Genomic DNA, 16672 nt, shown 5'->3' with positions numbered 1-16672 from the left:
CTGTCTCCTCCAACCTGTTTACTAATGTAGTTCATCACCAGTATGAGCAGAAGTAAGCTCAGAGCTGAGCCCTGATACACAGCCACTCCCACTGGGAACCCCTCTGTCAGACTGAATACTGTTCGTACTTGAGTCATTGGGTCCTTCTATATAGCCTACATTAATTCTACAAAGGTTTCCAGGACTTTTAAACATTGCAGGACTGTCCAAGATAAGCTTTCTTGTAACCTTGTCTTATGCTTTCTCTAAGTCTAGGAATGCCCAGCTTCTTCTAAACTATCTGTCTCACTGCAAACATGAGGTTGGTTGTGCTACATCCTAGTCTGAATCAGAACTACTCATCTCTCATCTTACTTTATACTACTCTGCATATTTGTTTATCAGTTACCTTCTCCAGAACTTTCATGCAGTATGACAGGAGTTTGACATCTCTATACTTTCCTCAGTTGTGAATGTCCCCTTTGTTCTTGTGCACTGGCACTAGAATGCTTATTATCCAGTCTTCTTGGATAGGTCTTTCACTCCATATTGCTATGAGTACACTCAGGAGCCATGTCTCCCCTATCTCATCAAGCATCCTTATCATATCTGCTGTGACCTCATCTGAGCCTGCTGCTTTCTCTTAACTTCATTGTCCTTAGTGCTATTCTTTCCTCTTCTTCTCTCATTTTAAGCTGTGTCTGGGTTCAGACAGCTTCTGTGAGATTTTCTTCATTCAGAAGCTACTGGAAGTACTCTTTCCATCTGCCTTTGATGTCCTATGGACTGGTGAGCAGGTTGCTGCTGGCATCCCTTATGAAGGGTGTCTGATGACTATCTTCTTTATCTTTCTCTCTTTGCCTTGAAGTCTGATAGCTTTTCTTTGTGCCAACTACTGAGTCCCTTTCCAGAAGCTGGTAGAGTGTCTCTGATGCATTTTTTTTGTTGCTATTACAACTGCTGTATAGCCAATGAGTAGTCTTTCTTAGCCTGGCCAGTCTTTTATGTTTCCCACTTTTTTTCCTGAAATTCTTCTTTCTTTTGATGAGTTCCTGGACTGCATTTCATCACCAGATTTCTTAAGTACCTTATTTCCAAATTTGACTTGGCCACATATCTGCCTTGTAATCCTCATGCATGCTGTTTTGAGGTGCTGGCATTCTTCTTCAGCTCCACCTCTTTCCTCTTCTTTCTGAGGTTCTTTCTGAGGTACTAGAGACCTGAGTATTTCCTTGAACTCTTCTGCATTCTCTCTAGCCAACTTCCAGGTCTTCAGCCTTCAGTTGATCCTGGATTCTTCTCTGACCACTGCTTGCAGCTGATTGTGGCAACATAATGGTTTATGTTGTGGGATGACTGTTTCACTGGAAATGTCTTTGCAATCGCTGATTCTACCCTAGCTCCTTTGCTTACTAGGAGGAAGTCTACCTGAGCTGCAAGCTGGCCACTCTTGTATGTGATCTAATAATTCTTGCTCTTGCTGAATCATGTGTTGGCCACCATCAAGCCACTTCTTAGACAGAAGTTCTGTAATGGCCCCTTCTACTTTGTTTCTGTTTCTCCACCCATGTGGACTCAAGCACTCCTCATATCCTGTTCTGTCTTTCCAGATGTGTGCATTCAGATTCTCCATTATCAACACCAACCCATGTTGTCCTACTTTATCTTGTGGGTAAAAAGAAAAGGAAAAGGCCTTTTTTGTTTGAAGAAATTCAATGGTGTATTCCTGTAGGTATTTTGCAGGGTGGATAGCTAATCAGAATAGAATGCACACACTATCAAAACTAAATAATAAAAACACAAATCAATTCATCTTTGAGATTTAAATTGTCTGGTTTATTCAAAATAATGAATGCTTTTGTCTATCAGACATCAGATGCCATGCTTCTTAATGAAAAAATATTACAATTTGAGTTATTTAAGCATAAACAAAGGAGTGTGGTGGTGAACAGCCTGCATGATTGGAGCTAAGACTCTGGTTCTTGAATGGCTAACAGTCCATTCAGCTGATTGGAGGGCAGGCCAAGTCCCTAATTAGAATATGAGTTATGGATTGGCTAATAGTTGGACCATCTGACTGGATAGGAAGTCAAATCCCTAATTTGAATATGAATTATAGATTTGATAAGCTTTTATTCACCTCCATGTCCTTTTTAAGGAAAAATAAAGACTCGTTTATAATGTAATTATAAAAACAAACAAAAATTTTTCCAGTTTTAAAAGACTTTTTTACCAGAATTTAGCAGGTTCATGAGAACAATATATGTGTTACACATGACATACAGAGTAAATTAAGAGATCCAGATTTTATGAGACATCCAGCGTTATTTATCTTTGTGATGAATCTATCCAAATTTAAAGTGGAGTGAATAAAAACAGTAAAATAAGGGTGCCCATTTTTACAGGGACGAGGTTAAATAATTGAATGATTCACTCAGTATTCATGTCTTTATTCACCTTTATGATTTATAATGAAGTTGCTTCCAGTGTGGTTCTTCTAGGGTACACACTTTTCAAATGGAGTTCATGTGAGCTGGTGGTAGATTGTGCATGCTTTAGTGACACTCCTGGAAAAGTAAGAATAAAGTAAAAACCAAATTAAAGGTGGTATTTGCACACAAATCAACCAAAAGCATAAACCAAGGTGCAAAAAGCAAAGGAAGGAATCCAGTTACCATCCGAAACCAACAATATTAGAATCAACTTTATTTGGCACAAAATCCATGTGCAGTTTAAAACATAAACGTGTTGAGAATTAACCACAGCGTTTTCATCTTCTTACATAGACTTGCTCAGATAAAATTCCTAAAACCTTATGTATAAATGAATTTCTTTTTAACTGATGTTTCATGTTTAATATATATATATATATATATATATATATATATATATATATATATATATCTATATATATATAAAATATTTTTTCTACTATTTAATATTTATTATCAATGGTTTTAACATTCAAGATTTTAAGCAAACATTGTTTTGTATTTTTAACTGGGTAGTTAGTTTACAATGGCAAGAAAAATATCTATTGTACTATTAAGATGGTTCTCCGCCATTTACTAAATATATACATGGGCGTGTGTTTTTAAATTTCTAAATGGCTAAATGAATTATTATTTTTCATTGGTTGATTGATTTACAACTTAATTATTTCTATATAAATAAGGGACTTGATTGTATGGCATTTTATCTGAGGAAGTCTATGTAAGAAGACGAAAACGCTGTGGTTAATTCTCAAGGCGTTTATGTTTTAAACTGCACGTGGATTTTGTGCCAAATAAAGTTGATTCTAATATTGTTGGTTTCGGATGGTAACTGGATTCCTTCCTTTGCTTTTTGCACCTAAGAATAAAGTAAAAGCTTTAGCTCCTGAACCGAAATGTCTTCAGATTACTGGAACTAGGGCAGTAGAACAGAAACCTATACCAATACATAAAATAAAAATTAAAAAAATACAATTAGCCATCAAGTTAAAAAATTGTGATGGGTGAGTGCTATCACATGTAAGACTGCATTGCCTGGAGTGGTTCAGCATATCTTTTTTTACTTATCAAAAGTATGGTTGGTTTGATTTACCTCTGAAACACTGCAAAACCTAATTGAGTGTTCCAGTTATGGGTAAACAGCTTTCAGATAAACTTAGGATAATGATATGACAATTAAAGAGTTCAGAATATATCCTCATCCTATGATGTGTTGTAATATGTGTGTAATGGAAAAGACCCCTACTCAGTAGATGGTCCTATGGTTATGTTTTTTTTGTACTGAAAGATGCTCTTGACTGAGCATCCAAAGTTGAGACTTGGTTCATTGTATGCACTCAGCCCGATTTGACATGCCATCTTTCTTTTTTCTAAGACTGTGATCTTATTTTATCTTAGCGTACAGTTAAGCAAATCAGGGTCTAGCATTAGGGGGCTTTGGAATGTCTCCAAGACTGTTTTGACAACACCTACGGGGATATTTTCAAAGAGGCAGCTATGTCAGATTCACTGGTGAACATATATAAGTACATGGAAGCAGTAATGGCTAAGTGTTGATGATGTATCTGACATCAAAAGCATCACAACCAGAGCAAACTAAAAGTCGTGGCTCAACAACAAAGTCTATGACCTCCTGAAGGCAAAAAATGCAACATTCAGGACCAAGGACAAGAAGGGTCTCAGCAAAGCTAGAGTAAACCTAAAAAGGGGCACTAAAGTGGCCAAGAGGGAATATGGAAAGAACTTACAAAGTCAGTTTGCAGACATGAGGGACACCAGGAGTCTCTGGCAAGGGATACAACAGATTACTGATGATAAAACCAGGTCAGCTCAGAGTGCAGACACTACTGAATACCTGGACAGGTTGAACTCCTTCTTTGGCAGATTTGAAAAAAAGAGCAATGTGGCTGCTACAAGGTTACCTATCAACCAGGAGGAGGGGGTGCTCAGCCTTAACTCCAAAGAAGTGACATCTCAACTTAACAAAAGTGAACCCCAGGAAGGCTGCTGATCCTGATAAAATACTGGGCAAAGTAGTTAAAGTCTGTGCAGATCAACTATGCTCAGTTCTAACTGATATTTTCATCACCTTTCTTATTCTTGGTAAAGTTCCCTCTTGCTTCAAGGTGACGAATATTGTCCTGCTTCCCAAAAAAATCTAATCCAGCTTGCCTGAATGGCTACAGAGTGGTTGCTCTAACTTCAAATGTCATGAAATGCTTTGAGAGGCTAGTTAAAAGGCATCTGTTGGCAAACCTTCCATCCACCTTCGACCCTCTACAGTTTGCTTATTGGGCTATCAGATCCACTGTGGATGCTATTTCAATGGCACTCCACCTCTCACTTGATCATCTGGAAGGAAGAAACAACAATGTCAGGCTGTTGTTTATTAACTTCAGCTCAGCATTCAGTACAGTGGTTCCTATGCAGCTTATTGACAAGCTTGTACATCTTGGAGTTATCAAGCTCATATGCAACTGGATCCTCGACTTCTTGAAGAACAGACTACAGAAAACATGTGTGGGCAACAACACCTCAGGATGCATAAAACTCAACACCTCAGGGTTGTGTGCTAAGCCCTCTGTTGTTCACCATCCTCACCCATGACTGTTCTGCAAAATACACCACCAATCACATCATTAAGTTTGCAGATGATACTACTGTTGTAGGCCTCATCAAAGGCGAGGATGAAAGGGCTTACAGAGAAGAGGTCTACTCATTGATTGACTGGTGTGCTAAGAACAACCTTGACCTGAATATCAATAAAACAAAAGAAATCATTATAGACTTCAGGAAAAGGTCAACAACACATCCACCACTTATGATAAATGGTGAAGAGGTAGAAAGGGTCAATTTTGCAAAGTTTCTGGGGGGTGCACATTTTGGAGGATCTCTTTTGGGCTGTGAACACTGAACAGTTGGTCAAAAAAGCACACCAATGTCTCCACTTTCTCAGAAGGCTCAAAAAAACAAAGCTCCTACCCACAGTTCTCACCACATTCCACAGAGGAGCAGTTGAGAGCATTTTCACTAGTAGCTTCACAGTTTGGTTTGGGAACGGTACAACAGCAAAAAGAAAGAAGCTACAGAGAGCGGTGCAAGTTGCTGAAAAAATCATGGGCACAAACTTACCATAAATCCAGGAACTCTTTGCAGCAAGAAGCATCAAATGTGCATCCAAAATAATTCATGACCCCTCTCGCCCTGCACATGGCTGGTTTATACAACTGACTTCAGGCAAGAGATATTGGAGTATCCACTGCAGGAGTGTTGGGCTGCCTGTGTGGTCAGCCCCCCCAGATACTTAAACAGCTTCTACCCAATAGTGTTGAAACTTATAAACTCTGATACCAGCCACGGATTATTTAGTCAGTAATAATTCACAATTCGTAGCTCATCTGAAAAGTGTGCAATATCTTTTTTTTGTTTGTTTTTTTTTTCTTTGCTGTAGCATTATATTTTCTTATTCATGTGGAATTGCCTGTTGTTTTGTCTGATGCAGATGAACAAAGGATGACAATCTTAACATGTGCAATCTTACTCGGAAGTGCTGCTATGTACAGTCTTCTTCTTATGACTGCCTGGGGGTGGCTGTGTGTTTTTGCTGTTATTATTGCTTTATTTATCCTTCTGTGGGTCTTGTATTTACCTTTAAATACCTTTTTTAAATTGAAATGTTATGTTGTTCTTGTTATCCTTGCTTCCTGTGTACTCTCTGGCGAGTTGATGCTCGAAATTTCATTTAGGCTGCACCTGTATAGTCCTAAATGACAATAAAGTTTACTTTGACTTTGATTTTTGACTATTTCCATCCACAATTTTGTCAAGAGCAAGAAATTCAATCCTCAAGTGATCCGATCTCAGTGAAATGTTTTGCTAGGGCATTTCTACTAATCCTCTGTATAATGGCAGAAAATGGTGTGGCATGCATCCTTTTAGTCTGTTCCCAAACATAGAATGCTTCAAATTTTGTGCACTGAGCTCTGTATAGCAACATGTATGTATTACATTCAGTTTTACACCTGCTGTAGTATTTTTTCTTTGAGTTTGATAAAGTTAAATAGTTTGTTTCTTATGTTTTCACAGAATGAGCAACTCTATCAAACCTGTAGAGGAAGTGCTTTTACACAGAAGAGAAGCCTTGCAGGGGAAATTTCTGGGACTTCGTACCATGACAGGGCTATACAAATTAGCATTCATGGGACCAATTCATATATTTTCCTCCAAGTACAGGAATAGACAGATAGACTTTTTCTTCATTTCTAGCTCCCTACCAACTATCTGTCTCACTACAAACATCAGGTTTGTTGTGATGCATCCTGATCTGAATCCAAACTGCTAATCTCTCATCTTGCTTTCTACTACTCTGCATATTTATCAATCACCCTCTCCAGAACTTTCATGTGACAGGAGTGTGATACCTCCATACTGTCTACATTTGTGAATGTCTCCTTTGTTCTTGTACATTGGCACTAGTATGCTTATTCTCCCGTTATCTGGGATGTGCCGTACTCTCCATACTACTGTGAATACCTTCTGGAGCTATATTAGAATCCTTGAAATTTTTTCAGTACTGCAGTGGGATAAATTTGCTATTTTGGGCTTTGAGGTTGAGGGGGACACAAGGCCATTTTCTTGTATTTATTGGTTTGTGGAGTGTTGGGCTGCCTGTGTGGTCAGCCCCCTCCCCCATTCAAAACCAACCTTACACCAACAAGAAATTGTGTGAATTCTTGAAACAGGGCTGAATGCTGTCAGCTTTTATGCTATTTTGAACACTGTTATTAATTTTGTGGCTGAAGAAAGCAATTTTTCTTACCAGTTTTCTATTCTAAGAATTAGCTTAAATTGTCTGGTTTGCCTTAAAGTCCACACCTCTGACTTTCTTAATTTTATTTCATGTAATTAAGAGAGTATTTTGGAGCTAAATTCTCCACAGGAGGTTGTACCAAAGTTATGACCAGTTGATGTGCAGTACTTAGAGGTTACTTGTCTCAACTGTGGCTGGTGTATAAGTGACCAGAACACAGAGTGATGCAGGAAAAGGATAAGGGTGAGAAAAAGAGAGACATCCCAGAAGTACTCATTACATACTACACTCTATCCTCATATTGCTATTAGTAGTAACTGTGGAGCAATAAACATTACATGACACTCATTATGGAGCCACACTGGGTGCTCTTGGGGGAAATTGTGCTTGATGCAGAGAGCTGCATTTGAAAATACTGTGTAAATTCATTCCTGTTTTTAGTCACCATCACTCACTGGTGCCAGTGGTGAGGATTGAGGCTTCTTGATTACTGGCCTGGGGTAAAGAGAGGCCATCACAACATACATCAGGAAAAAGATGAAGATTGCACCCCAAAAATCCTTTCCTGTTAAGTATAATCTCAGTAAGAGTGTCAGTATGCAAACAACTCACAAGCTTCATTACAATAAATGAATGCTTCTAGTTAAGGCATAATGAGACATGCATTGTGCAAGCTGTGGAAGTACAGGCAGGTAAAGACAGCTACTTAAGCTCATGCAGTTTTATATCTATGGTTCTCCAGTTGACAGACTGTCTGGTTCAGAATGTATCTGGTCATTTGCTTAACTGGCCACTTAACTAATGAGTATAAAAATCAATGTAGGGTCTGCATCCTGTCTGAATTCCTTCTCTGTTGGATCACTTTCCAGCTTCTTCCAAGAAATATGCACAAGATTCAAAAGTTGTGTTTTTGGAGACATTGTCGGGACCGAACCAAAGTTTCAGTGGTTGCATGCTGATCTCTCCAGCTTAATGAGACTAATTTTCACTTCATTCTCTACCTGCCAGGTAGATAGAGAAAGCTCTGATATGAGCATTCATATGATGCTTCATAATGTCTCTTTCACATACTTGCGTGCATAAACACAAAACTACAGAGCTAAAACCTCCAGTCTGTGTTTGGAATTATAAGCATTTTGACTCACTTATCAGCTCACAGCCCATTTGAGATGTGGAGATTCTAGGCATCCAGTCAGTATCTTCCTATCCAGCCAGTTCCTCCAAAATACAAGCTATAAACAAGGGCTGCATTCATAGCTAACTATAAAAGAATATACGTTATTTAATCAGTTTACAGAGTAAGATAACATTTTAATAGTTCATTATAAAAGATTATTAGTTCTATACTGTTGATAATATATAAAGGACATTCAATTTGTTTATCAGAGACCTTAATGATGTCATTGTTGCCCAGTAAGTCTAGATTTGAATTTATTTGTCAAGCATGTAAATGGAATTATTTTTTTTTTTCAGTAATTCGTCTATCTTTGACTGCTTTGAGTAAATTTTATAAAGGATAACTTGATTTATTTGTTTTTGAAGAGAGGTGGGATTTAGGGTTGTTATTTTTCGTTGTGGCCAAAACAAGACCAAGATCATACCCCTTGTACATCCCATAACCTCACCCTCCTACCCCTCCACACCCACTTTCTGCCTATTTCGAGACATCATTGTCAAATCATGTGAGGAGGAATACCCTCTTTTTTCATTAACAATGCATTTGCTTGCTTCTGCCGGTTTACTATGCTTTTCTGTTAAAAAGCATAGTAAATACACCAATTTAACAAACTCCGATAGCCGATTCTTTTTTTTGAAAAAGAATACTGTAGTCTCTACAATGTTTTCTGGACTACCAGACAATCAGTTTGATAGGTGGCAATGCTAGTGGGACTTGCAGAGAACCCACTGAGCCAGTGTTTTTTTCTGAGAACCTTAGCTGAGTTAAATGTTTAATACATATGTTCTTCATTTTGATCACTGCTGCAGTAGCTTTAGCTAATGGGTTACTTTCAGCCAAGGATATAACAGCATACCTCTCAACCTGGAAATATCAAAAATCTGGGCAAAGGCCCATGAAATGTAGGTACAAATCTGTATGCTGATTAATATAAAATTTGCATACATAATTGTGTGACCCCACCCACTCCAATGGAATTGTGGGATACCAACTTTTTCATGCAAACTGAAGAACAGACAACCAAAATATGGCCTCCCAAACCCTGTAGTAAATGGTAACCACTTTTTTTAACTGCATAGCAATGATGTTCATTGTGAAGGGAGAAGATGATGAACCTTAGAATTTTGTTTTAGTGACTTGCAGTGTGTGCGTTTTGTGGTAAAAGTAGGGCATTTACTGGTAGGTAATATTCTAATCTCAGCAAAAGAATATTATAGTTTGCTAGGACCTCCAAAAAGTCATTCTCTGTGGCCTACTGATCAGTGGCGTAGCTAGAGTTTGTGCCACCCAGAGCTGTCTTTGAGTTTGCTGCCCTTCCCCCCTCACAAAATCATGGTCAAACGGGGCCCTCCCATACACAGCCCTCCCCCCTACAGCCACTCCAATGTCCCATTAGTTGGCTATTTCCCCTCATTTGCCATAAACTCTGTAATGTGCATACTGCTTTACTACTACAATGATTATTCGGATTTCATTTAAAACTTTTATTTTACATTTTATAGCACAGACACTAATAAACAAAGCAATACAGTCTCTACAATGAAAACAGATTTGGCATTAAAACTTCCCTGCTCTTGAAACTCACATGCATTGAAATCCACATTCAAAGAAAATGCATCTGGCCAGTGGCAGATAAAAGATTACCTGGTTTCACATCATAGGCCCCTTGCACACAAAACATACATGTGTTCTTTAATACACTTTCCAGTATTAAATTATATTCCTTATATAATACAGTACAATTGTTAGAGCAAGTTTTAAATTTATTGTTTTGAACATTTTTCCAGTAAGCAATGAAACAAAATGCATGAACCAATAATGACAAAACTGCCTAATTCAGAACATTTGCATCATAATAGTCTACTCAAATGTCTGCAATCCACCAGTATCAGTAAATATGCACAATCTCTGCAGAAGTAAACATCATCTAATTCCACATTAAAGAGATCAGTAACCAATGAAGAGGTTGCTTCTAGCAAACAACTTTATATTTCATTGTTTCATCTACAAATAAAGTGCCTGTTGCCCTTGAGGAATAAATTGCCTATGTTATATTAAAAAAATGATAAGCTAGTAATATTGCAATAGGGAATGGATGGCAAACTGATAACAGGTTCATAGAGGTATCTCCACCAAAGAGGACATTATCAGGACTGCAGCATCCACTCCCTTTAAAAGTACAACACAGTACAGTATCAGCAATCCATCTACATACTGTGGGGGTATTCCACCTGTTGTGCTACTAACAATAAACACAAACTGACTTGGCATAAGGGGCACTAAACTTCTCTTCCCCTGAAGAACTATGCAGCACAAGAAATCTGGAAAAAGCCAAAATTTATGGGGGGGAGGGGAGGGTAAAGGCCCAAAACCAGGGGCACATTTTAAACATTGCTTGTATAATCTTAGAAAAGCTGCTAGAATAAAATGTTGTATGTTACCAATGCATTTTCTGAAAGTTAGGAAGACTGAAACTTAAATGGCTATCATTACTTGGTGAATTCAGTTCTCATGATCATGAACAGGAGCAGAAAGCATGCACAGACCAGATTGCAAAGTTACTGTGGATAGGAGGAGTAGACAGCATGGAAAAAATGACTTTTAAGTGAAAGTTTTGCTGCCCGCCCCTCTCACCCCTACATGTTGCTGTATGGAAGTAGTTTTCTGAGACTGGATCAGGGTTTGATTCAGGCTATTAATCATTCTTTTAGAGTAGTTTCTGGTAAAAGAAAGAGGGATGCCTCCTTTCCTGAAGAGATTCAAGATTCTGAATCTGAACATGAGTATGCAGGGAGAGATTCAGTGTTTTGCCCTCAGCTTTCTGATTCAGACTCAGGGAACTCTTTCTTATTCTCCCTTGGGGGGGGGGGGGTTCTCTTTATGACTATTGCTAGAATGACTCGATGTTTTCAATGGGAGAACACTGAGGTTTCTCAGGCCCTCAAAAAATATTGAGTTGTTACAGAAGTATTTTCCAGCACCTACACCAATTGCTCTTGCCCTGTCTGCTTTAGAGGATATATGTCGTACTGCCTGTAATTTTCCTGATAGTCAGCCACCTGTCCTTAAAAAGGCAAATAGGATGCATAAAGTTCCTCAGTCTTTTAAATTGTTATATACCATTTCCAAACATGACCCAGCAGCTATAGCTTTAGTTGACTTCTCTGCTGCTAAGCACTTTGTTAATTCCAGTCCTACTCTTTCCAATAAGGATGGGAAAATTATTGATAGGTATGGGAAAAAATGTATACTTCTGCACCTTGGGATTTCAGAATTTTAAATTGTCAGACTCATATGCTAACATTTATTCTGACATATTGTGAAAGTATGAGAAATGCTACAATTTCTTCTTGTGAAAAAAATCTGTGTTAAATAACTTATTTTTTTTTTCTATTGCACAGGCCACTACCCATTGTTTGCAGTGTGTGTGTGTGTTTGTGTATGCTTGTGTGTCTGCATTCTCAGAACCTTCCAGATGATGTTAAAAATGAGATTTCAAACTCTTTCTTGAATCAAGGTTTAGTGTTTGGTCCCTCTCCTGCAGACATGATTAAAACTTGCGATGAAAGGGGCAAGCTGATTCAGGGAATCTCTAAAACATGTCAGCTCTCCTTTTCCAAATTGTCCAAAAGATTTTTCTTTCTTCTTTCTTCTTCTCATCCAGTTTTGGAAAAAAAAGAATAAACAGTCTCAGCAGAATTCAAGTAAACAACATCTAAGAAGAAGTGGCAAGGAGATTCCAAAAAGAAGTCTCAAACCTCCAAAAACCAAGAACACTCCAACAAGTCTGAATGAAGAGAACTTGTGACCCCCCCCCCCCCCCCAGACCTCTTTCTCTTCCAGAAAGTCTGAATCTCCATTTTTTTATCTTTGGCAACAGATTGTTTCAGACAAATGGGTTCTGAAAATAATTCTTCAGGGTTACAGATGGCAGTGGAAGGAAATTTCTCTTTTCCGGGGGGGGAGTTCGTTCCTCATCGTACAGATCAGACTGCTTTATTTCCAACTGTTCTTCATCACATGCTGTCCCAGGGAGTGACAGAACTAGTTCCTTCTTTCCAGGTGGGGAAGAGGTTTTATTTAAGGATGCCCCTGGCCCCAAAAAAGCTTGGAGACTAGTTCTGGATCTTTCTTTCCTAAACCTGTTGTGATATTGTCCAAATTCAGAATTATGTCATTTCACAACCTGTTTTCTTCTTCTTTCTCTTTCAGGTTTCCTGGTAACACTAAACTTAAAAGGTGCTTATTATCACATTCCTATTCATCCAACCTTCAGTTTTTTCTTAAGGTTTTGTGTGCCTGGATCACATTATCAGTTCTCTGCCTTACTTTTTGGACTATCCACTGCGCCAACAGCATTCTAAAAGTGTCTAGCACTGGTTATAGATCATTGCAGGGTACATGTTATCCACATTTTCCATATTTAGGTGACTTGCTTATCTTTGTAGAGTCTTTTTCAAAATGTCAGGAATATCTCTCTTGGTTGAGAGATCTTTGAATAAGCTGGGATTTCAAGGGAACACTCAAAAGTCTTTCTTGACTCCCTCACACAGGATTATATTGCTGGGATGCCAACTAGACATCTCAGTTCAAAGAGCTTTTCTTCCACAGGGAAAATAAATCTTTATTTAGATCTATTTATCACATTTTCTACTCGGACTTCAGTCATTGCAAGGGAATATCTCAGGATTTTGGGTCTCATGGCATTTATGATTCTCATGATATTCATGGCAAGACTCCACAGCATCAACACCCTTTGTCTTTTCAGATCTCAGTACTGGGTTTATCAGGGAGAAATCACCTGGTGGAGATAACAGATATCTTTAAATCAAGGTCTCCCCTTCTCCCTCCCTGCTGCAAAGCTGTCAGTTACCACTGATGCTTCAGACTTTGCTTGGCGAGCAGTTTCAAGAGAGATAAAAGTGCAGGGGGTGTGGGGTATCAATGACAGATGCAAGCACATAAATATCAAGGAGATGCTTTCCCTGATCAAGGCACTAAATTTTCTGAACCATCTTTGGTCCCGTCAACCTATTCAAGTGGTTATAGGCAATACCACAGTGATGTGGTACCAACAAGCAAGGGGTAACCGGGTCATACCCCCTTTATAAACTAGCCATCTTAACTTGGGATATAGCTTCTCAGCACAATTTTGCTCTAAAGGCATCCAACATTCTGTGTGGCAGACAAACTGATCAAGTCCAAAGTAGATCTGGGGGGTCTTCCAAGATTTGATCCATCTGTGGAGAGTTCCTCGAGTAGACCACTTTTCTTCCTCTCTGAACAGTCAACTGGTGAAATTATGCTCCAGGACTCCATGCAAGAAAGCCAAGAAGCCTTTTCTTTTCTTTGGACAAGGATATTTCTGTATGTCTTTTCACTCATTCCACTAATACCCAGGGTACTTCTGAAGATTCGGAAGGAATATCCCAAAATCATTGTGGTGCCACCTTTCTGGCACAGGCAACTGTTGTTCTCCCTTCTTTTTTAAATGGCCAAGGGAAATTACCACAAGCTCTCACACAGTGGATCTACTCACACAAGAACAGGGGTGTTCAATACATGCTGACATCAATTGTCTTCAACTGACTGCCTGGATGATATGGTCTTAATTCCTTTTATGGACCTGTTTTCTGAGGATATGCAACAGGTACTAATGGAGGCAAGAAAGCCTGCTACTAGAAAATCATTTATTAGCAAATGGAAAAGGTTTTCTAGTTGGTGCCAACAACAGAACCAGCACCCATTCAGGGCTACTTGTTCTCTATTTTTACAATATTTGTGTGAGTTACTATCCTATGGATTGTGTTATTCCTCTATCAAGGATCATTTATCAGCCATTTCAGCATGTCTGCACGTGGATCCTCCTCTTTCAAGGCAGTCACATGTCAAAATGTTCATAACAGGGGTTTTGCATAAAATACCTCCAAGTAAATTGGTCACCCCACCTTGGGGGTCTTCATTTTGTGCTAGAGAAATTAACATTTGCTCCATTTGAACCATCTAATCTGTCCGGCCTGAGGATCTTAAAAGGGAAACAGTTTTATTGATTGCTCTGACCTCTGCAAGAAGGGTATTTGAGTTGCAAGCTCTTATCCTACCTCATTTTCCACAAGGACATGGTTTCTTTGAGAAATAATCCTTCTTTTATGCCAAAAGTGGTGTCTGAGTTTACTTTAAGTCAAACTATCCATCTACCCATTTTCCTTCCTGAACCTAAAAATGAAGGAGAAAGGATACTGCATACCTTGGATGGCTACAGACCACTCAGGTACTACCTTGACAGAGCTAAATCTTTCGGATCATTGGATCAATTGTTCATTTCTTATGAAGGTAAGAAGAAAGGACATCCATTGTCAAAACAGACTATTTCTAAATGGCTGTCCAAGGAAATTAGCTTTTGTTATACTTGCCATGACAAATATATTCCAGGTAGGGTCTTGAGCCTATTCTACAAGGAATCTGGCTTCTTCTATGGCTTTTTCAAAAGGGTTGGATTCTAGAAATATTCTAGAAGCTGCTACTTAGTAATTTGTACATACTTTTACAATGGGCTATAAGTTGGATTCCTTCTCTAGGTCTAGATCATGCTTTGCTAGGACCATTCTTCAGAGGCTACTGGACCGTTCTCCTTCCACCTCCCAAATATATTTAGCCATGTAATCTACCCCTATAGCCATGGCTACTGCAGCAGTGAACAATATGAAGAACATAATACAGTTGTATAAATTGAACTTACCATAACAGTAGATGTTTGAAGGAACACTCCTGCAATATCCTCTCCCTCCCTCCTCTGTCCTTGTTTTTTGGTGTATTTGTTATGCCAGGGTGTGGACATTTATTTTTTTGTTATTCCTAGCCTTGTTCTTTCATGGATCACCCTCCCTTTCTCTGCTGGCAGGAATGTTCTGAAGGGCTTTGCACCCAAACTTGGCTTTTAGTCAGCTCAGCTTGAGCTGCTTGATAGTTTGGGTGCATGGAAAGTGCCTTGAAGCTTTGGAAGCTGGCTGGCTGTTATATGCTTGGCAGGATATAACCCATAGAGCTACTGCTACTGCAGCAGTGATCATTCAAATATCTACTGTTATGGTAAGTTCAACTTATGCAGCTGTACTTTTTGAATTAACAGTTGCATTCTTCAAGGCAGTAGTTGCTACTTCCTGGGCTACGTGGTGCATTAAACATCCCATCCCACACATTGTGGAGTAACTGAAAATTTATTGACACTTATTTTGCTCAGTTCTTTGACTAACTTTCTACCACTGAAAATAGTAAATGGTATTATGGTTACCAACTATCGCTAGCTGAATTGGGAGCATTGTGACCTGCTGGCATCTCCATCAGTGAATCCAGTTTACATGAAAAACATTTGCTGAACAGTGTTAAAAGCAAAATAACTTCTTAATCAAATATTACAAACCTTAAGTTGCTATGACCCTGGAATAGGTTATATTTTATGGAATGGGTGCAAGGTTTTCATCCTACATAGGGAGTTGGGTGACCTCCGCCCACCCTCAAGATGGAATGTTTATGGTTTGTGTACATTGAAGAAATGTGACTGAATATTTGTCTTTGAAACAGGATTCACAAACTGTGTTTTGTTTGATCATGGTGGATTATAGTTAATAACTAATGAAATGGTTCATCTGACAGTTGAGTAGCACCACAACTGAAGGCATAAGATACATGTATTTTACAAAGAGTTACTTTTGACTTGAGTACCAATAGACCATTTACTATGAAAGTGAGTGTTTTTCTTCTAGTTTGTTTGCACATATTGCCCAAGGAAGGATGCTTCGGGTCTATATTATGTGATCAAAGAATCTCTTCGAACACATAATAATCGACACATATACAGTGAATGTTGTAAACTGTGAATAACCATGTCATCGAATTTTTTTCCTCGGGAAAAAATTCAGTTGGCCATTATCAGGAATTGCCCTGTACTTCAATGTATTGCGATCTCGGAGTTGGTATATTTAGTTGGGAGGGTGTGGGGGCAGAGCCCCCACATCAGGGGGTTTGGTGGGCAAGGACCCTCACTTGATTAGTGTTTTAAAGTTTTTTTTTTTATTTTACAGCCATGTGAATTTTTCCTGAGGAAAAAATTCTATGATGTGTGGCCATTCATGGTTTACAGCATTCACTGTATATGTGTCGATTATTATGCGTTCAAAGAAGAGATTCTTCAATCACATAATATAGACCTGGATG

Source organism: Protopterus annectens, chromosome 7.part0, assembly GCF_019279795.1.
Source record: "Protopterus annectens isolate FY-2018-M chromosome 7.part0, PAN1.0, whole genome shotgun sequence".
Lineage (NCBI taxonomy): Eukaryota > Metazoa > Chordata > Ceratodontiformes > Protopteridae > Protopterus > Protopterus annectens.
The sequence above is the reverse complement of the archived record's forward strand: the minus strand, read 5'-3'. Positions refer to the sequence as shown.